Source organism: Macaca nemestrina, chromosome 14, assembly GCF_043159975.1.
Source record: "Macaca nemestrina isolate mMacNem1 chromosome 14, mMacNem.hap1, whole genome shotgun sequence".
Lineage (NCBI taxonomy): Eukaryota > Metazoa > Chordata > Mammalia > Primates > Cercopithecidae > Macaca > Macaca nemestrina.
Genome location: NC_092138.1, coordinates 37,568,459 through 37,590,779, shown reverse-complemented (window position 1 = coordinate 37,590,779; position 22,321 = coordinate 37,568,459). Strand labels below are relative to the sequence as shown.

General features: G+C 37.2%; 1 long non-coding RNA gene across 1 annotated transcript; it reads left to right on the top strand.

Moving 5' to 3' along the window:
* The first annotated feature begins 402 nt into the window (after positions 1-402).
* LOC105489127 (uncharacterized) lies at positions 403-22,122 on the top strand. The gene is made up of 3 exons (XR_011612553.1): positions 403-487; positions 20,075-20,200; positions 21,678-22,122. It is a non-coding gene; the product is annotated as an uncharacterized lncRNA (long non-coding RNA).
* Positions 22,123-22,321: the final 199 nt, after the last annotated feature.

Genomic DNA, 22,321 nt, shown 5'->3' with positions numbered 1-22,321 from the left:
CAAAATGGCCCTCAATTTAACCTCCCACAGGACATGAAGGTATAATTTTTTCCTTATGTAAGTTTGCGAAGTACTTTATAGGCTGTTAAAAGAAAGACACTTCACTAAAGGGCTCACCAATTAAATCAAGGATAGTGAATCAGTTAAAAGTTCAGAACTAAGCAAATAAAGGAAATAGAACTCAATAAAGCTATACTTTAGCCAGAGTATTTAAAGATACTTGCTTCTTCATGTTGGTTTCAGCTTCAAATATTTTAATGTAGGGCCCTGAGTTCATTTATATTTATCAGATTGTGCAGGCCAGTTTTGGTTTGGTAATAATGGTCTTTGATATCTAAATACCAAATAGAACATGTCTACTCTTTTCTGAGTGGTTTTATTTCTATGACTGTAGGCTTCTGGCAGTTGGACTAGTTCCAAAGGTGACAAGAGTAAGGGCTCTTTTCCAAGAACATCTCAACACCTTTGCTGAAACATGTTACTTGTGGTAATAACTTTTTCTGCTCATTTCCCATTTTGCTGGTATTCGTTATATCACCTATATTATGATGGTCTCTCTGGAAGTGCCAGAGCTGTGTTTCAAATAGAATAATAATTTTAATCTTCTTTCAAACTTTTTGTATAGAAACAAGCCATTTCTAACATGGATGTTGATGGGTAACGATATTCTTATTTGATATAAAAATCTTGGAAATAAAAGCAGGCCTGGTGGAGTCTGAAGCAGGAACAAAGAAAGATATAAGACCAAACATTACTTCCACACAGGTTTTCTACAGAAACAGAGGAAGCTATTGCATTTTACATAAAGTACTCTCATTTTCTTGCTGATTATGTAGACTATTTTACTGGATATCTTTCTATACTATGTCTCTAAATAGGTGGTCTATTAGTCTTTTAGCAAGTTATTTATTGTTTGGCATCCTTGTGCAGATTTCATCAGAAACGTGGATTTTTAAAATGTTAATTTAATACATACAATGATGTACATAAAATGGTATATTTCGACTCAATATTAGGAGTCTTTTTTATTATTATTGTACATTCTATTTTGCATATTATCTCCTCCATTATTCTTGTTTCATTAATATCTGTGATTGTAATCAATATTTTTTGGTCTCAACACATCTATAATATGATGTCTTATTAATAGAAATGATGACACTCTAGTAATGATGCAGGGTGATAAGTGATAAGACAAATATAATTCAGGGACTATCCTTCCCCATTCCAGTATTAAGAATCTCTCCTTATAAATAACAAGTGGAGTTAATTTTGTCATTTCTAGGTCATGTTAAATTATAAAGTTTCTTCTCATCTAAATTATTGTAATCCAGTACGTTTAAAGAGCTGAATTTTGACAATGATTTTTTCTTAATATTTTATAAAGAGTAAGAAAATACCAGTTAATTATCTGTTTCTCCAATTCTGAATGTTGCATTGATTCACTCATTTATGTGAGCCCAGTGCATTAGTGAAGGAGAGATACAGTATGATGGCCTTAATCAAAGGATTTGACTTCTTGGAGTCTACATGAGTTTACTCATTTATAAAATGATTTAGACAAAACAAGATTTTCCCAGTGTTTCTATGGAATGCTAGCCACATAAAATGGTCTTTTAAGTAACATTTTCCATCATGAAATATGTGTGGGTTATTAGTCTGTACTCATGCAGCTAATAAAGACATACCTGAGACTGGTAATTTATAAAGAAAAGAGGTTTAATTGACTCACATTTCAGCATGGCTGGGGAGGCCTCAGGAAACTTACAATCATGGAGGAAGAGGAAGCAAACATGTCTTTCTTCACATGGTGGCAGCAAGTAGAAGTGCCAGAAGGGGAAAAGCCAGATGCTTATAAAACCATTAGATCTCATGAGAACTCACTCACTATCATGAGAACAGCATGCAGGTAACCATCCCCATAATTAAATTACCTCCCACTAGGTCCCTACCATGACATGTGGGAATTATGGGAGTTACAATTCAAGATGAGGTTTGGGTGGGGACACAGCCAAACCATATCAATGGGAAATATTACCCACAAAACTCTCCTTTTGATAATTAATATTAAACACTGAAATATTTGACCCCATAATTCCTTTTGAAAAATGTATTACCTAGTAACCACCTGTAGTATTCATGGTAAAACAGCAAACTGATTCAATGTGAGAGGTGGCATTGAAACATTTCCGACGCAACAGAGATAATCTTTGGCAATAGTGATCAAGAACTAAAGAAAACTCACAAACAAATAATCTTTGACTTGAATGAAAAACAAATACCTATAGTTACAATAGGAGACTACTATAACAATTTTATTCTAAAAATCTTGAAGGCCAAGATGTACTTCCTAAAATTTTCTGAAGTTACTTTCTAGAAATATAGTTTTAAAATGACTCAAGAAAAATTCTATAAATTAATAACCATTATTAAAATTGAAATCAGTAATAAAAAAAATCCTACTTCAAACCATCCCAGGACCAGTTGATTATTTATTATTTTCCCAAAAGGTTTTAGTAATGCCTTAATAAATATTCTTTCAAGAAAATCTTAATCCTATAAAATTGTATTCAATTTGGAAAAAAAAAGCTACCCAATTTGTTTTATATTGTGAATATAACTTATATAACAAACTAGACATATACAGTATAAGAAAAACAAAATTACCAACAAGCAAAATTAGAGACCTCAATTATAAACAAAAACTTAATTAAAATATTAGCAAATATAATTCAGCAGTTTATTAAACAAGCACTACAACATTATAAACCATGAATTTTTATTAATCATGAAAATATAATACAGCTTCATAAAACCTATGAATAGAAATTAAAGGGAAAATTTCATATCATTATAATAAATCAAAAAATGACATTCAATACAATTCAATATCTGTGCTTGATTTTTTAAAAAATTCTAAGAAAACACTGTAGAAGAGGATTTATTTAACCTGATGAATGCTGTTCATTAAAAACTTACAACAAATTCCATACTCAATGTTGAAACTCTAGAAGCAGTCCCAACATAAGGATGTTCACTACTGACAATTTTATTCAATATTATACGGGAGATCCTGGGAAATTCAGTAAGACAAAGAAGTACGTGGTATGAGAATTGGAAAAAAAAAAATGTAGGCAAACTTTGTGTTCATCTGAGCCTAAGCTAATATGGAAGAAAAAAAGGACCAAAAAAGTAAATTAAAACTAAGACAATTTTGAGAAACGACTTTGGGAGACTTTGTACCACAGCTTATTATAAAACTTTAGTGATGCAGACAGGGTGTATTGGAGCACAAATAGATAGTGGACCAGTAGAACAGATTAGAGAGCCTTCATACAGATCTATTCCTAAAGGAAAACCTACTATTTGACAAAGGTGGCATCACATATCAGACAGCAGTAGATGGGTGAAATTGACAATCTACATGAAAAAATCAAAAAAGATCAGATGGCTATTTCATACTATATACAAAACAAAGTTTCAAGTGGATTAAAAATCTAAATGTAAAAAACAAACACTTTAAACTCTTACAAATTCTTTTAAACATTCTTTTCTTATGTCAGGGTAGAGAAAAAAATCTTAAACTAGTCATTAAAACGCAATAATAATTTTTTTAAAAAAGATTGCTAAAGTCAAAAACACCAGAATTTCTGTTCAAAGTCTCTGTATATAAGATTAAAAGACAAAGAACAGACCAAAAAGAGATACTGGCAACTCTTATAATTGATAAGTATTAATATTCAGATTTAAGAACTCCTATTAGTAATTATGAAAATATTGAACAACCTGATGGAAAAGAAGGAAAAGGACATAAACAGAGACCCCACAGAAGAATAATCTGAATTGATAATAAATGTATAAAAATATGCTTAACCTGACTACTAAACAAGGAAGTGTTAATAAACCAAAATGATATACCACTTCACATCAATCATATCAGCAAAGATGTAAAAATTTGCCAATGCCAAACATTAATGAGGATGTGGTGAAACGAACACTTTGGAGGGCAATTTGATATCACCAAGTAACTGCTTCAACCCATCAGTGTTGACATATACAAGGAAAAATACCCAAGAATGTTAACTATACCATTTTAAACATAGCAAAACCTAAAAACAGCATAACTGTCTATCTAAAGGAAAATAGTCTGCTATGTTCATACAACAAAATAATGTGCAACAGTTAAAATGAGTGAACTATAGATAAGTAAGTTGCAGAAGGACACAAATAGTGTATTATTTGTATATAGCATGAAATCTGTAAAATGATATTATTTAGATACACACATGCTATGTTCTAAAAGCATGCATGGGAAAGATAGCAACTTCAGAATAGCAGTTACTTCTACACAAGAGGAATGAAAATTTGGCTGGAGAAGAGCAACACAGGTGGATTAAACTCTCTCTCCAATGTTTTAGAGCTTACAAATATCTGAGGCAAATATGGCAACATTTTAACATATGATCAGGCTGTGTGGCAAAAATTAAAAATTTTTTAATTTTTAAAAAACAAGAAACAAAGGTACAGTGAGCTTTGTGGAACCCAAATATAAATAAAGCAATAAAATATGACTGTCCTAGTTAGTGATGATTTGCCTGGACCTCAAGGCTAAGAAATCACTGCACTTACTTCTTCTCTCCCAGCTCTAACTGGAACCCTCCTCTCAAAACACAGCCTCCTTTCCCCAGCATCCATCTTTGGTTTCCAACCTGGCTTGCTTACTGGGTACTTCCTTTGTTTCTCTCCTGACCTCTACGGCAATATTCTTCTATAAGGCTTTGAGGCTTCACGAGCTGATCTTTAATCCAGATTTTGAGTACAGAATCATTTCCTTGGGCAGACCCAGGTCTAACCATCTGCTCAGATTCTTCCCTGGATATGGGTGAACTGTGGTATATTCATACTGTGAAATACTTCCCTGCAGTTAAAGGGAATGAACTATAGCCACATTTCTCAACATGGATATATCAAAATATAATAGAGAGCAAAAGAAGCAAACGCTCCTCTCAGGAGCCACTTTTATTTGCCCTCCTGGGCCAGAAAGCTGCCCACAGCCTGGCCTCAGCTGGAAGTGGGCACTGCCCTTCCACAGTTGTAGCACTTGAATAGTCCAAAAACACGTGGGAAAAGCTTCTGCTCTAATATTTATTGAAAGAACATAAATAGAATACAAAATAATACCTCTGGTAGGTTCGAACACTGTAAAAATTACACATATGGAGCAGGACTAGAAGGGAATAAAGAGAAATGAAAATAGATTTTTAAAAATGTGTCAGGATCGTAGGTAATTTTCTCCCCTTTCTTTTGCATCCCATCGATATTGTTATGTGTTTGTGTAACAAGTTATTTTAAAACGTTAAAAAACGTAGGTTGTAGGACAGATAGAATCAATCTGTAATCTTTCTGGTAATGAACAGTGAATTTTCTCCAGGTTGATAATGGGCTTCAATTCTGCTGTCAGAACCACAGTTTATCTGCAATTCCAGGACACCCATTTCCTACTGATCGCATGCCCTGGGATAAGAATAACATAGAGCACCACTGTATTATATAGCTGTCCGAAATTTTAATCACAACTTGCTTTTCAAAGCAACAGACTAATTACTTAACATTGTAGGATTAATAAAGAAAGATTACAAATATTTCAAAGGCAATTGGTCGAGTTGATATAAACAAACTGCTTGCCCCAAACTGTTTAGGTGTTAAGATTCCACTTGATAGAATGACCATAGGCCAGTAAATGCTGCAACTGGATGGTAACAAAGCCCTTCTGGGGGGCAGGAGTATAATGTCAGGTCTAGATGATAGGTCTTGACAAAGTCCTGGGTTCCAGTCCTAGCTCTGCCACTGAGTAGTCGTGAGAAAATGCTTGGCATTTCTGAGTTTCAATTTTCTCTTTGGTGAAACAGAGACGACAGTGTTCACCTGACGGAAGGGATGTGAGCACGAATTGAGATAATGAATGTAAAATAGTTAGCTAGAGACCTGGCCCCTGGCAGATGCTCAGTAAATAACAGCTTTTAGTTTTCAATCAGCTCATTTTCCCTGAGCCCTGTATGTGTGGCCCTTAGCTAAGTAATGTAGGTGGGCCATTTTTGAGCAGGCCTACAGGTAGAGCAGCAATTGACACAAAATGTAAATGTAACTGCCGAAGATGTAGCAGGTCTGGTGAATGCTATTATTTGAAGAATACTATGACTATGGATTAACAATATAGCTCAACACACCCACCCCCGACCGATTTTTCCACTCAGAACAAATCTATAGGATATAGCCATATAACATAGAGCTGAACTGAGAACATCACAGCACGCAGTTCTCTTCAATATACCAACACAATTAACACCCCACATGCTCAGGTTGGTAAATTATTTCTAAACTGGAAGTTTGTCACATATTCTTATTGACAGAAAGAGAATAAAAGCAAAGAGAGGCAAAAAAAAATGTCGTAGGAGAAGAACCTATTGCAAAAAGAATAAAAGTCAGCCCATTGTTGTGGAGCAGAATCCGTAGGGCTATGACGTAGGATCACTACAATGTGGTACTGGCACCTAGAAGAAACCTCCTGTTGCCCCTGACGCAAGCATCAGAGAACCACTGGTTTACCTCTCTGGTTTTCTTGTTCCGGAATCTATGTGTGTTTATCCAGAAGAGAAAGTTGCTGATCAAGGAAGCAGCTCCTTAATCAGCCTAAATGGGAGGAGTGAGGAAGGACAAACCAGTGAGGCTGATCTGAGCTTAGAGAAAACTCTGAAGGACAAGGCAGGTGTTTTCACGAATGCATGATTCGTAAAATCTCAGAGAGGCTGCACCTTGCCCTTGGGAATATTCCAAACCAGATCCTACTGGCATATTCTTCTGGATCACCTAAAGACTTCATATAAGAAACCTTCCCTCTTCACATCAGGTGCTCAATTTTCCTGTTTCTGTCTGAACTTTGCTCATTTAAAAAAAAATACAATAGATTTCACACTAAAGTTTTTATCTTCCTCCAGGGTATTTTTCTTCCATTTACTTAAGGAACTGTGCCCAGAAAATATTTTGAGAATGAAACTGTAGCAAGAGTGAAATAACTTACAGAGCCTCAACCTTTTGGGGCATGATTCCATATTACTCATTTTAAATAACTGCTGGTGTCTGGGATTGCTATAGATGTTTGTCCTGTTGCGTCATTGTGGGACATCTGAAAGATATTTTACTGGCAGCTTGCAAAGGAAAGACGAGTGATGGAGACAAGGCCATGGAAAGCATACAGCAGGGTCTGCACGGTGATCCCAGTGCCTCTGAGCTCTCAGATTTACTTTAGGCAAGTCATTTGACACACGCCCCATCACCCCCTCAGGTTTCTTGCCTGCCAAACAGGGATAATAATATTTTTCCAATTTACTTCTCATGGTTGTCATGAATTTTTTATAAAACAACATTCATAGAAAGGTGTTCTGAGGAAAAATATAAAGGTATACATAGGTCATTACTATTTTCAGCCCTCAAGTTCCATTTGGGAACTTACTCCATTAGAATTAAGTTCTAGTTTGCACAGCTATCATCTCCCACTTGCCTTTGCAAAACCAAAATAATGTAAAGAGAGTTATGGACTGAATTGTGTCCACCCAAATGCATAGATTGAAACTATAACCCTGCAATGTGACTATATTTGGAGATTAAGAACACCTTTTTGCAACAGCTGGAAATCAAAATATAAACTTCAAGGATACCTTTGTGTCTGTATCTATTGACTCCATTTAGTTAGGTTCTCAGCCTGAGAAAGGTCCTGAAGGGCCTTACTGAGAATGTCCTGACCTGCCACATGTAGCCCAAGCCTCTGGGATTTGGATTCTTAGGAGTTGAGCCAAGGTATAAGGTGACTAGTCTTGGACCTTAAATGGCCCTTACACCATGGAAAAATTTCCCCAGCTGCATTGGAATGTTTGGGCTTTTTACTGTGGTTGAGATTTGAGGTCACACAAATGTCCAATGATAGATGCTAATGTTGAAGTTTTTAAATCTTTATTTTTATATGTTTATTCATGTGTTGTACTCTGTCCAGCTGGATCCAGCTAGATTTTAGGTTCCATGAAACTAACATGTGATTTGCTGTTACTGCCTGCCAGGTGGTCATTCTTCCAGACTCTATGGGCATGTTTTTGGTCAGAAATAATAATATTTTAAAATAACCCTCTGAACTCTATTTTATTATTATTATTATTATTATTTATTTATTTATTTTTTTTTTTTTTTGAGGAGGAGGAGGACGAATGGGACACATTGACATGAATCCCTCAGCAGGTGATTTTGTAACACTCAGCGTAGCCTGTGCTGTTATCCAGACTGAAGAAAACGTCCATTTCCCCTTCATCTCTCTGGTTGTGCAACCACCCTCAAATCAACATTACTGAAAGAGTTCTTCAAATTAGCACCATAGAAAGGATACTGTTCTGTGTCTGTCAGAGCTGTTTTCTGTCTCCCTTTTCAGCTGTGCTTTTCCACCTGCAGAAAACTCCACCTACTTCCTAAACCAAAGCAGGCAGTATGCAAGCAGGCATGCCTCTACTAGCAGGAGGGGTCTGAAAATAGCTGTTTAGCTATAAATTCAGAACCTGGTACACCTGGTGTGAGTGCTGGGCGCCTGGGGCCTGACCAAATGGTAGTCCTCTTCTTCCCTCCGCATTCTGGGCCTGGTCCACATGGCCTGGCCTTCTGCCTCAGCTTCCTACCGGGACTTGAGCCCTTTGCCGAGTCACAACTCTCTGGACTAAGGCCCTACACGTTGCCTGGCTTCTCAAAGACCTGGGGAGAAAAAACATGCTCCCAAAGCCTCTTTTCACTCTTCCTCCTTCCTCACTGCGGGCAACCATTGCCTTCCCAACAACTGGCTAGGCTCCTGTGTGAACACAGATATCCAGAGGAATGTCACTGTATTATAAAGATTGAATATTCAGTGCCAGGTTTGAATACATCCTGGTGGGGGGATGATGGCTTAGCCAATCAACTGACATGTGGGATAGGAGCTGACAAGAACATTCTTATCCCCCAAGAATTGTATATAGCCCTGATCTGCTCCAAACCACATATAGAAGAGAAACCTAAGGCTCAGAGAAAAAGCTGAGGCAACACACTATGAATCATTCATTATTTATTACTTTATTCAATAAATACTGAATACTTAGTAGGTACAAGAAATGCACTGCTGTGGTTTCTCTTTCATTTGAGAGATTTGCTTGGTTCAATAGAAGTCCCACCCTTCCTATACAACAAATCTTAGCATAGCAAAAAATGAGGTCATGACACTGAGTTCTCCCTCTATTAAACCATAGGCTCCACGAGTAAAGACTGTGAAGGAGGAGCAGTGAGATTAATCTTTTCTTTTGGAATCTGCAGAAGCCACTTCTGCTGCGTGATTAGACAAGTGAGTTTTTTCTCTAACCTTTTTCCAAATAGTTTCTACACTCCACAGTTTGTGGATTTTCAATAGGCAAGGGATGGGGGTGCAAACTCATAACTGTAAAGTCTGACAGGAAACATGTGTGAAAGAAAATATGAAACATCATGAAAACCTGAGGAAAAAGAAATCCTTTGATCTAGTGAAGTCTTTAGTAACCATATTTCAAGAACTCTAATACTGTGCAGACTTCTAATGAACGGCCTTCTGGCAATTCTTAAATCTAGAGCTTTGGTTTTGTTGTTGTTGTTGTTGTTAATCCACATACCCCAGTCTCCACAAGATTCCATGTAGGCTTAAAACAATAATCCTTAAACAATGCTATGACAGATTATGCAGTCATGAGAAAATGAGGTCTGGCAGCGTGTAGCTTACTCCAACAGGGCTTTCCCTTTATTATAATTAAATAGCCTCTGTCCTATCTGTCTGTCCATTCTCACAATGAAGGTTCCTTTTACTTGTGAAATGACTGCTGCAAAATAGAGGCTGAGTCCAGAGGCCTCATCACTCAGTCTCCTCTGAGATGACAAGAACTGTTTTTTCATCTACCTCTGGTCTCTGTGCAGATAAGTAAGTTACTTTCTCTGTATTTGAATTTCACTGAAACCATTGCTTAGCAGCAGCAACAATAAAAAGACTTCCTTTGAAAAATATATACAGGCGGAGCAAGATGGCCGAATAGGAACAGCTCCAGTCTCCAACTCCCAGCGCGAGCGACACAGAAGACCGGTGATTTCTGCATTTTCAACTGAGATACTGGGTTCATCTCACTGGGGAGTGCCGGACAATCGGTGCTGGTCAGCTGCTGCAGCCCGACCAGCGAGAGCTGAAGCAGGGCGAGGCATTGCCTCACCTGGGAAGCGCAAGGGGGAAGGGAATCCCTTTTCCTAGCCAGGGGAACTGAGACACACAACACCTGGAAAATCGGGTAACTCCCACCCCAATACTGCGCTTTAAGCAAACAGGCACACCAGGAGATCATATCCCACACCTGGCCGGGAGGGTCCCACACCCACGGAGCCTCCCTCATTGCTAGCACAGCAGTCTGTGATCTACCGGCAAGGCAGCAGCGAGGCTGGGGGAGGGGCGCCCGCCATTGCTGAGGCTTAAGTAGGTAAACAAAGCTGCTGGGAAGCTCGAACTGGGTGGAGCTCACAGCAGCTCAAGGAAACCTGCCTGTCTCTGTAGACTCCACCTCTGAGGACAGGGCAATAACAAACACAGCCGAAACCTCTGCAGACGCAAACGAATCTGTCTGACAGCTTTGAAGACAGCAGTGGATCTCCCAACACGGAGGTTGAGATCTGAGAAAGGACAGACTCCCTGCTCAAGTGGGTCCCTGACCCCTGAGTAGCCTAACTGGGAGACATCCCCCACTAGGGGCAGTCTGACACCCCACACCTCACAGGGTGGAGTACACCCCTGAGAGGAAGCTTCCAAAGCAAGAATCAGACAGGTACACTCGCTGTTCAGCAATATTCTATCTTCTGCAGCCTCTGCTGCTGATACCCAGGCAAACAGGGTCTGGAGTGGACCTCAAGCAATCTCCAACAGACCTACAGCTGAGGGTCCTGACTGTTAGAAGGAAAACTATCAAACAGGAAGGACACCTACACCAAAACCCCATCAGTACATCACCATCATCAAAGACCAGAGGCAGATAAAACCACAAAGATGGGGAAAAAGCAGGGCAGAAAAGCTGGAAATTCAAAAAATAAGAGCGCATCTCCCCTGGCAAAGGAGCGCAGCTCATCGCCAGCAACGGATCAAAGCTGGACGGAGAATGACTTTGACGAGATGAGAGAAGAAGGCTTCAGTCCATCAAATTTCTCAGAGCTAAAGGAGGAATTACGTACCAAGCGCAAAGAAACTAAAAGTCTTGAAAAAAAAGTGGAAGAATTGATGGCTAGAGTAATTAATGCAGAGAAGGTCCTAAACAAAATGAAAGAGATGAAAACCATGACACGAGAAATACGTGACAAATGCACAAGCTTCAGTAACCGACTCGATCAACTGGAAGAAAGAGTATCTGCGATTGAGGATCAAATGAATGAAATGAAGCGAGAAGAGAAACCAAAAGAAAAAAGAAGAAAAAGAAATGAACAAAGCCTGCAAGAAGTATGGGATTATGTAAAAAGACCAAATCTACGTCTGATTGGGGTGCCTGAAAGTGAGGGGGAAAATGGAACCAAGTTGGAAAACACTCTTCAGGATATCATCCAGGAGAACTTCCCCAACCTAGTAGGGCAGGCCAACATTCAAATCCAGGAAATACAGAGAACGCCACAAAGATACTCCTCGAGAAGAGCAACTCCAAGACACATAATTGCCAGATTCACCAAAGTTGAAATGAAGGAAAAAATCTTAAGGGCAGCCAGAGAGAAAGGTCGGGTTACCCACAAAGGGAAGCCCATCAGACTAACAGCAGATCTCTCGGCAGAAACTCTCCAAGCCAGAAGAGAGTGGGGGCCAATATTCAACATTCTTAAAGAAAAGAATTTTCAACCCAGAATTTCATATCCAGCCAAACTAAGTTTCATAAGTGAAGGAGAAATAAAATCCTTTACAGATAAGCAAATGCTTAGAGATTTTGTCACCACTAGGCCTGCCTTACAAGAGACCCTGAAGGAAGCACTCAACATGGAAAGGAACAACCGGTACCAGCCATTGCAAAAACATGCCAAAATGTAAAGACCATCGAGGCTAGGAAGAAACTGCATCAACTAACGAGCAAAATAACCAGTTAATATCATAATGGCAGGATCAAGTTCACACATAACAATCTTAACCTTAAATGTAAATGGACTAAATGCTCCAATTAAAAGACACAGACTGGCAAACTGGATAAAGAGTCAAGACCCATCAGTCTGCTGTATTCAGGAGACCCATCTCACACGCAGAGACATACATAGGCTCAAAATAAAGGGATGGAGGAAGATTTACCAAGCAAATGGAGAACAAAAAAAAGCGGGGGTTGCAATACTAGTCTCTGATAAAACAGACTTTAAACCATCAAAGATCAAAAGAGACAAAGAAGGCCATTACATAATGGTAAAGGGATCAATTCAACAGGAAGAGCTAACTATCCTAAATATATATGCACCCAATACAGGAGCACCCGGATTCATAAAGCAAGTCCTCAGAGACTTACAAAGAGACTTAGACTCCCATACAATAATAATGGGAGACTTCAACACTCCACTGTCAACATTAGACAGATCAACGAGACAGAAAGTTAACAAGGATATCCAGGAATTGAACTCATCTCTGCAGCAAGCAGACCTAATAGACATCTATAGAACTCTCCACCCCAAATCAACAGAATATACATTCTTCTCAGCACCACATCGTACTTACTCCAAAATCGACCACGTAATTGGAAGTAAAGCACTCCTCAGCAAATGTACAAGAACAGAAATTATAACAAACTGTCTCTCAGACCACAGTGCAATCAAACTAGAACTCAGGACTAAGAAACTCAATCAAAACCGCTCAACTACATGGAAACTGAACAACCTGCTCCTGAATGACTACTGGGTACATAACGAAATGAAGGCAGAAATAAAGATGTTCTTTGAAACCAATGAGAACAAAGATACAACATACCAGAATCTCTGGGACACATTTAAAGCAGTGTGTAGAGGGAAATTTATAGCACTAAATGCCCACAAGAGAAAGCAGGAAAGATCTAAAATTGACACTCTAACATCACAATTAAAAGAACTACAGAAGCAAGAGCAAACACATTCGAAAGCTAGCAGAAGGCTAGAAATAACTAAGATCAGAGCAGAACTGAAGGAGATAGAGACACAAAAAACTCTCCAAAAAATCAATGAATCCAGGAGTTGGTTTTTTGAAAAGATCAACAAAATTGACAGACCACTAGCAAGACTAATAAAGAAGAAAAGAGAGAAGAATCAAATCGACGCAATTAAAAATGATAAAGGGGATATCACCACCGACCCCACAGAAATACAAACTACCATCAGAGAATACTATAAACACCTCTACGCAAATAAACTGGAAAATCTAGAAGAAATGGATAATTTCCTGGACACTTACACTCTTCCAAGACTAAACCAGGAAGAAGTTGAATCCCTGAATAGACCAATAGCAGGCTCTGAAATTGAGGCAATAATTAATAGCCTACCAACCAAAAAAAGTCCAGGACCAGATGGATTCACAGCTGAATTCTACCAGAGGTACAAGGAGGAGTTGGTACCATTCCTTCTGAAACTATTCCAATCAATAGAAAAAGAGGGAATCCTCCCTAACTCATTTTATGAGGCCAACATCATCCTGATACCAAAGCCTGGCAGAGACACAACAAAAAAAGAGAATTTTAGACCAATATCCCTGATGAACATCGATGCAAAAATCCTCAATAAAATACTGGCAAACTGGATTCAGCAACATATCAAAAAGCTTATCCACCATGATGAAGTGGGCTTCATCCCTGGGATGCAAGGCTGGTTCAACATTCACAAATCAATAAACATAATCCAGCATATAAACAGAACCAAAGACAAGAACCACATGATTATCTCAATAGATGCAGAAAAGGCTTTTGACAAAATTCAACAGCCCTTCATGCTAAAAACGCTCAATAAATTCGGTATTGATGGAACGTACCTCAAAATAATAACAGCTATTTATGACAAACCCACAGCCAATATCATACTGAATGGGCAAAAACTGGAAAAATTCCCTTTGAAAACTGGCACAAGACAGGGATGCCCTCTCTCACCACTCCTATTCAACATAGTGTTGGAAGTTCTGGCTAGGGAAATTAGGCAAGAGAAAGAAATCAAAGGTATTCAGTTAGGAAAAGAAGAAGTCAAACTGTCCCTGTTTGCAGATGACATGATTGTATATTTAGAAAACCCCATTGTCTCAGCCCAAAATCTCCTTCAGCTGATAAGCAACTTCAGCAAAGTCTCAGGATACAAAATTAATGTGCAAAAATCACAAGCATTCTTATACACCAGTAACAGACAAACAGAGAGCCAAATCAGGAATGAACTTCCATTCACAATTGCTTCAAAGAGAATAAAATACCTAGGAATCCAACTTACAAGGGATGTCAAGGACCTCTTCAAGGAGAACTACAAACCACTGCTCAGTGAAATCAAAGAGGACACAAACAAATGGAAGAACATACCATGCTCATGGATAGGAAGAATCGATATCGTGAAAATGGCCATACTGCCCAAGGTAATTTATAGATTCAATGCCATCCCCATCAAGCTACCAATGAGTTTCTTCACAGAATTGGAAAAAACTGCTTTAAAGTTCATATGGAACCAAAAAAGAGCCCGCATCTCCAAGACAATCCTAAGTCAAAAGAACAAAGCTGGAGGCATCACGCTACCTGACTTCAAACTATACTACAAGGCTACAGTAACCAAAACAGCATGGTACTGGTACCAAAACAGAGATATAGACCAATGGAACAGAACAGAGTCCTCAGAAATAATACCACACATCTACAGCCATCTGATCTTTGACAAACCTGAGAGAAACAAGAAATGGGGAAAGGATTCCCTATTTAATAAATCGTGCTGGGAAAATTGGCTAGCCATAAGTAGAAAGCTGAAACTGGATCCTTTTCTTACTCCTTATACGAAAATTAATTCAAGATGGATTAGAGACTTAAATGTTAGACCTAATACCATAAAAATCCTAGAGGAAAACCTAGGTAGTACCATTCAGGACATAGGCATGGGCAAAGACTTCATGTCTAAAACACCAAAAGCAACGGCAGCAAAAGCCAAAATTGACAAATGGGATCTCATTAAATTAAAGAGCTTCTGCACAGCAAAAGAAACTACCATCAGAGTGAACAGGCAACCTACAGAATGGGAGAAAATTTTTGCAATCTACTCATCTGACAAAGGGCTAATATCCAGAACCTACAAAGAATTCAAACAAATTTACAAGAAAAAAACAAACAACCCCATCAAAAAGTGGGCAAAGGATATGAACAGACATTTCTCAAAAGAAGACATTCATACAGCCAACAGACACATGAAAAAATGCTCATCATCACTGGCCATCAGAGAAATGCAAATCAAAACCACAATGAGATACCATCTCACACCAGTTAGAATGGCGATCATTAAAAAGTCAGGAAACAACAGGTGCTGGAGAGGATGTGGAGAAATAGGAACACTTTTACACTGTTGGTGGGATTGTAAACTAGTTCAACCATTATGGAAAACAGTATGGCGATTCCTCAAGGATCTAGAACTAGATGTACCATATGACCCAGCCATCCCATTACTGGGTATATACCCAAAGGATTATAAATTATGCTGCTATAAAGACACATGCACACGTATGTTTATTGCAGCACTATTCACAATAGCAAAGACTTGGAATCAACCCAAATGTCCATCAGTGACAGATTGGATTAAGAAAATGTGGCACATATACACCATGGAATACTATGCAGCCATCAAAAAGGATGAGTTTGCGTCCTTTGTAGGGACATGGATGCAGCTGGAAACCATCATTCTTAGCAAACTATCACAAGAACAGAAAACCAAACACCGCATGTTCTCACTCATAGGTGGGAACTGAACAATGAGATCACTTGGACTCAGGAAGGGGAACATCACACACAGGGGCCTATCATGTGGAGGGGGGAGGGGGGAGGGATTGCATTGGGAGTTATACCTGATGTAAATGATGAGTTGATGGGTGCAGCACACCAACATGGCACAAGTATACATATGTAACAAACCTGCACGTTATGCACATGTACCCTACAACTTAAAGTACAATAATAATAAATAAATTTAAAAAAAAAAAGAAAAATATATACATACATGTGTATGTTTGAGTACGTAGATACAGATATATATACATACATGCATGTGTATCTTCAAAGGTAAAAAAATCCATTTGTTATTGCATTAGTTAATATTTAGACTATGAAAAATAGTTTAATAAGAATAATAACAAAGATTTTTGAACATATCTATGCCAGGTGCCTTGTGGTTTGCTTGATCATAATAACACTACGGCAGCCAGTATTAATATTCTCATTTTACATAGTAGGACATAAAGGTATAAAAAGGGATGCAAACCATCATCCTTCATGAAATTTAAAATTTTCCCCTAGATGTTTTTTTAAATCATATTTCAAAAAGATAAGAAAAATGGAACATCTGCTCAGTGAAACTGCAGGCAGAAAAAGATGAACTCTTAGATTAAGCCAATTGTCCATAGGCAGTTTCTCTTGGCTTTCTTTAATAATTTAGAAGTAATGTTTCCTTCTTCTCATGAAGTGCTTTTGGCATCTTTGATTTGTATTACTTTGGAAAGAGCAAAGTCAGTTAATTAAAATCATAAACCTAGATGAACTAGGTTAGGATTCTACTCTGCTAATAACGTTAATGTTTCATGGTGTGTTAGCCTATCTAATAAGGAGAAAGTGACTACTTTATCTTTCAGATATTTTCATTTACTTTCTTATGAGCAGCACAGCTAAAAGTTTTGTTTTGTTTTAAATGAGAAAAGAAGTATTTGTGACAATAAAAAAAGTAATCATGTTTCTGGATATGTAAACACGAAATCTATAAAACAAATGTTTTCCTAAAATGTCTTCTTTTATCACCGATTTATCTGACAGCAAACATTGTTTTCCTGGGGAACAAAAGATTTTGTGGAGGAAAGTTTGTATCCTAAAGCAGATTGATTATACAAACTGAATATATTGTAGAGTCAAGAATGAGAACCCATTTCTCTATCCAAATCAGAGATGCTTAGGTTTAAATGTTTCACTGAAATTGTCTTTGTGTTGATAGTTTAGCCACCATGCCTACCCCCTTGCCAATAATACATATTCATAAATCAGTCAGGTTTCTGTTGGATTGAAATATTGACACTGTGGTCAGAAGAAGAAAACCATGGTCAAACCAATATGATGTCTTTGAGTCAGATTTCAGTGAATTTGATCGATCTGGCCCAAAAATATTTGTAAGATTTAATAAGCTACATTTAATTTTCCCCACCTCTAAACTGAGCCAGAGAGAAAATCTTCATATATAATAATAACAACCAAAATTCCTATGAAAGCCTTTTTCTGTTCATTCAACCTGGAAGAACAGGAAACTTTAATGAATGCCAACATGGACATAAAAGAGAGCGAACATTTTTAAATTTATTAAGACAAACAGTGTAGTATAGTGGAAATAATATTTCAAGTCCTGGACTTGCACACTAACTCTGTCATTTAATTGTGTGATGAGCCTCCTGAGCCTCAGAATCTTCTTCTAAAAACTAGATCTATAATGCTTCTTCTATTTACCCCATAAGATTGCTGTATCTCAAGAGTAAGTCTGCTTAAAACTATTTTGTAAATATGTAAGTACTCCAAATCATTTTAATATTAATATTAATTCTTGTTTAAACAAAAATTTTGGGGGGTAGTGATAGTAGTTGATGTTATTGCTGCTGTTTAGAATGACAGCCTCCCAGGAGAACCATTTCCATTTTCATTGCAACTCCAGAGACAACAATCAATGCTATTCAAGTAATCTTTGTGTCATACAAGCAGGTCTGCATAGAACACTAAGTAATCAATAGTCTCTATTCTTTGATCCTGACAAAATGAATGATCAAAGCATTCCAAGCAGTCAATAAGCCTGACTCTTTTAAAATAAATCAAGTATTTTATTACTTTTCCCTGAAGTGACTGCCCAAATCAGGGAGGGGCAGAGGCAGGCATGCCCACAAAACTAACCAAGGAAGTCTCCTCTGGTTAAATCATTGTGAAGCAGAACTGTTACAATGCTTGGGGTTTGTAAGCACACTGAAAAGAATTATATATCTTATATTATATAATTATATATATTATATAAACCTGTTACTAAAATTCTTCATAACAGTAATAATTTGGGAAGGTAAAAGAGGGTAGATGGATAGATGGATGGACAGAGAGACAAACAAGGGACCAATGGATAGATAGATATAGTAGATGAATAAAATTAAAAGTGTATGCTTCCAGTACCAATTTTAACAATTCAGTCAAATAGGAGAAAGAAAAAAAATTACTCTTAATGACATACCTAGGGATAATGACCATAAATGTTTTAATGCTTACTAATGTTCCTTATAGTATTTTTCTATGTATAGTTTCCTGTTAGTTTATTTTACACAATTGATGCTATACTATGGGTTGATGTTTGTGTCACCCCCAAATTTATATCTTGAAATGCTAATCCCCAAGGTGATGATATTAGGAGGTGAGACCTTTTGGGAGGTAATGAAGTCATGAGTGGGGAGCCCTTATGGATGGAATTAGTGCCCTTATAAAATAGGCCCAATCTCTTGTTGCTCCTTCTCACATGAGGACACAACCAGAAGATACCATCTATGGATCAGAAACTAGACCCTCACCAGACACCAGATCTGCTGGAGTATGGACTTCCTAGCTTCTAGAACTGTAAAAAATAAATTTCTGTTGTTTATAAACTACCCAATTTATGGTATTTTTTTCATAGCAGCCTGGACGGACTAAGACAACATATTCAATTTTAAAATCAACTTTGTTGGGGGTATAATAAAATTTGTAAATTTTAAATATAAAACTTGATAATATTTTGATTTTTAAAAAGTCTCATGTACCCACTATCCCTATCAAGACATAAAACATTTATATCACCAAAATGGTCCCTTGTACCCTTTACAGTGAAGTGCCTCTCAAACCATGTCCCTGGCTGTCACTGATAAGTTTTTTGTTGCCATAGATTTGTCTTGTCTACTCTAGAAATTCATATATGGAAACACAGAGTTTGTAATTATTTGTGCCTGGCTTTTATTCACTTGGCATAATGTTTCTGAGATTTAGTCATGCATCCATCGTTTGTTCTTTTCATCATTGAGCACTATTCCATTGTATGAATTCAATACAATTTGCTTATTCATTTACCTTCTGAGGAACATTTGGATTGTTTCTAGCTTTTTTGGTATTAAGAATAAAGCTATTCTGAACATTTATATGTTAAATATAAAAGTTTTAATGATGCTTTTTATACTCATATAAAACAGAAGTATTTATCAATTATTTATAAAATTGTCAGGAATATTATTTCAAATGCCTAATTTTCATTCAGTGGATACACCATAATTTACTTAAACATCCTCTATATCTGTATATCTAAGTTGTTTCTCATTTTTTAATAAATAATAATGTAAGAAACATCTTTGCTTTTGCTCTGCTTTGAGTGCCAGCAAAGTTTTTAAGAGTAGTTCAAAATTAAGTTGAAATAAAAAATTGAAAAAAAAATGCTCAATAATGTTCTTTTCATTCTTTGGTCTTAAATATACATTAAAACATTGGACAGTCTACCAGGATAATTAACAAATGCATTCTACATTCTAGATGCTTTCTAAAGAGTTTCCTCTCTTCCTGGCTTTTATTCATTTTTTTCTTTCTTTTTTCTTTGCTAAGAGTTTCTGAAGAGCGTTAGCTTCGTTTGCTATCTTTTCCCTTTTCAATTGACAATCACCTTGATGAATAGAGGAAGCAATGCATCTTAACTCTCCTTGAATTAATTGGAAGGAAAGAAACTGTTCAATGAAGCCTGATATGTAGGTGGTGAGAATTGTTTGTTTTTTTTTCTTAAGCTTGGAAAATGTGCTTCTGCAACATGGCAGTCGAGCCCCACATCAAAGAAGCAAAATATAGAATAACAGAACAAAAAAGAAAATTCTTTTTGGAGCCAAAAAAATGATCAAAACAAAGCTTTAAAGGTAAAGCTTATAGTGACAGAACTGCTGGGGACTGAAGCGTTTAAAATACACCTGTGTGTATACTAATTGGAAAACTCATATTCACAATCTCAATAGTCCTTAAACAAGCAACATACTTACTGTGTGTTTCTGTTCTAAATGGCCCCAGTATCATTTTTCTGGGGAAGAGGACACTGGGTCCATTTCTGTACTTTGACTTAAAGAACAAGACCATGCTCAAGGTATTTAAAAATGTAACTCATACAGGTAAGTAATGTTCTCTAATTTATCCCTCTGTTTTCCATACCAAGAAATGGACCCTTAAAATACCTCATTGCCTTCAACTGTTCTTTGCAATTACTGCGGTCATATCGGCATATTTTTAATGATTATATATTTGCATACCCTTTCTCTTGGGGACCTAAGGTCTCACTTCTACAGATAACATTGAATATTCAGGTTTTAGAATCAGAGAGAATTGAGTTCAAATCCTACCTCTGGCTCTCACAATCTCACGTGGGTATGTTCCTCAAGCCTATCTTCAGGATGGTTTGGTTGTGTGTTAATATTTGATAGAGAGATATAATCTTTACCTAAAAGAGAATTTCCTCTCCCCTTACCTTGAAGTGCTTTTGAGAATTCACAGAATGTTTTGTTATATATTTTTTAATTCCAAAAGTCTTGGCAATAATTTCTAGACTACACCATATCTGCTGATAAGCACCTTGTGTCTGTGTGGCATTTTTTACTTTTCAAACTTTTTCCAATTTCTACTTCACTAGATCAGATTCTTGAAATGCAGCCTATATCTGAGATAGCATTCATCTCAAAGAGAGAAATAGTTTGGTGACTTCTTACTAAAATTTGAAAGGATCTGTTCATTTGTTACCAGCAACATCTTTTGTTGATAAAGTGCCTTATGAAGTTTTAATTATGAACTCACCAGTACATATGTGATTATACACCCCAAAAAGGTGGCAAGTTTTGAGCCCAACTTACCATACAGCGATAGATAGATAGATAGATAGATAGATAGATAGATAGATAGATAGATAGATACATACATACATACATACATACATACATACATAGATACATAGAGGCATACATACATACATGTGTGCATACAATGACGTATATACACATAATGGCCCAGACGCAGAACAAAATTTTTGCTTTGAAAAATGCTGTGGTCTAGTTCATTAGGAAATTCTAGTACCTTAGATATACACCAGGAGATGTCGATGATTAATTTTAGTGGTTAACTTGACTGGATTAAGGAATACTCAGATAGCTGGCAGGGCATAATTTTGGTGTATGTCTGTGTGGCTGTTTATGTAAGAGATTGGCATTCGAATCAGTGGGCTGAGTAAGGAAGATCCACCCTCATCCAAGGTGGGTGGGCATCTTCCAATCAGCCGAGAGCCCAGATAGAACAAAAAGTCAGAGGAAAGGTGAGCTCACTTTCTCTTTTCTCTCTTCTCTCTCTCTCCTGCAGTTGGGGTACCCTCCTTCTCCTGCCTTTGGACATCAGAACTCCAGGTTCTCCAGTCTTTGGACTCCAGGCCTTGCACAAACACCCACAGGTTCTCAGGCCTTCTGCCTTGGAATGGGAGCTACACCACTGGCTTTCCTGGCTCTCCAGCTTGCAGAGGGCATATTGTGTAACTCCTCAGCTTACATAATTGCATGAACCCCTAATAACTTTCCTATCTATCTATCATCTATCTATCTGTCTGTCTACCTATCTACCTGCCTACCTACCCACTATCTATCTATCTAGTGCCCTATTGGTTATGTCTTTTTGGAGAACCCTAATACAAAGATCATACTTAATTTTCACTGTTCATTTCAAAAAATATTTATTGAGCACATTTCTGTGTTAGAGACAGAGACATCTGTACTTGAATCCCTCAAGCAGATCTCCACCTTTAAAGAATGTAACCTGAATTTTTTGATCATTCAAATCAAAGTATTCTCATAAGTTACATTTAATATAACTTATTAATTTTCCAGTAACTTTTACTCTCAGAAATTTGTTGGTTGCTTCATGAAATTATTACAATGAAATATTTCTTCTAAAATTTTTCCTCAGCTATTTGTCTTAGTTGGCTAGGGCTGATATACCAAAATACCATAGAC